The sequence below is a fragment of the Eimeria mitis genome, genomic scaffold (assembly GCF_000499745.2).
Source record: "Eimeria mitis Houghton genomic scaffold, Emh_scaff2253, whole genome shotgun sequence".
In the NCBI taxonomy this organism is placed as follows: Eukaryota; Apicomplexa; class Conoidasida; order Eucoccidiorida; family Eimeriidae; genus Eimeria; species Eimeria mitis.
This window is the reverse complement of record NW_013570582.1, coordinates 229-569: the sequence shown is the minus strand read 5'-3', so window position 1 is coordinate 569 and position 341 is coordinate 229.

Here is a 341-nt window from a genome sequence, read left to right as displayed (position 1 = left end):
CGACAGCCAAAACGAAAAAGAAAGAAAATTTTGTATGGCGGTGGCTTATGGGGAGGATCTGCTGCTGCTGCTGTTGCTGCTGCTGCTGAATAAAATATAATTTTAATAAATTAAATAAATAAAAAAATTATTTATTATATAAAAACACCCCAAAGAAATGCTGCTGCTGGGAGCGGGCAACCCCCCACCGTTGCTGCTGCTGCTGCTGCAGCAGCAGCATAGATGTTTAATAATAAAAATATAAATAAATATAAATATATATATATATATTATAATTTATATTAAAATAATAAAATATATATTTATATATATAATATACTTATATATTATATATACATGTA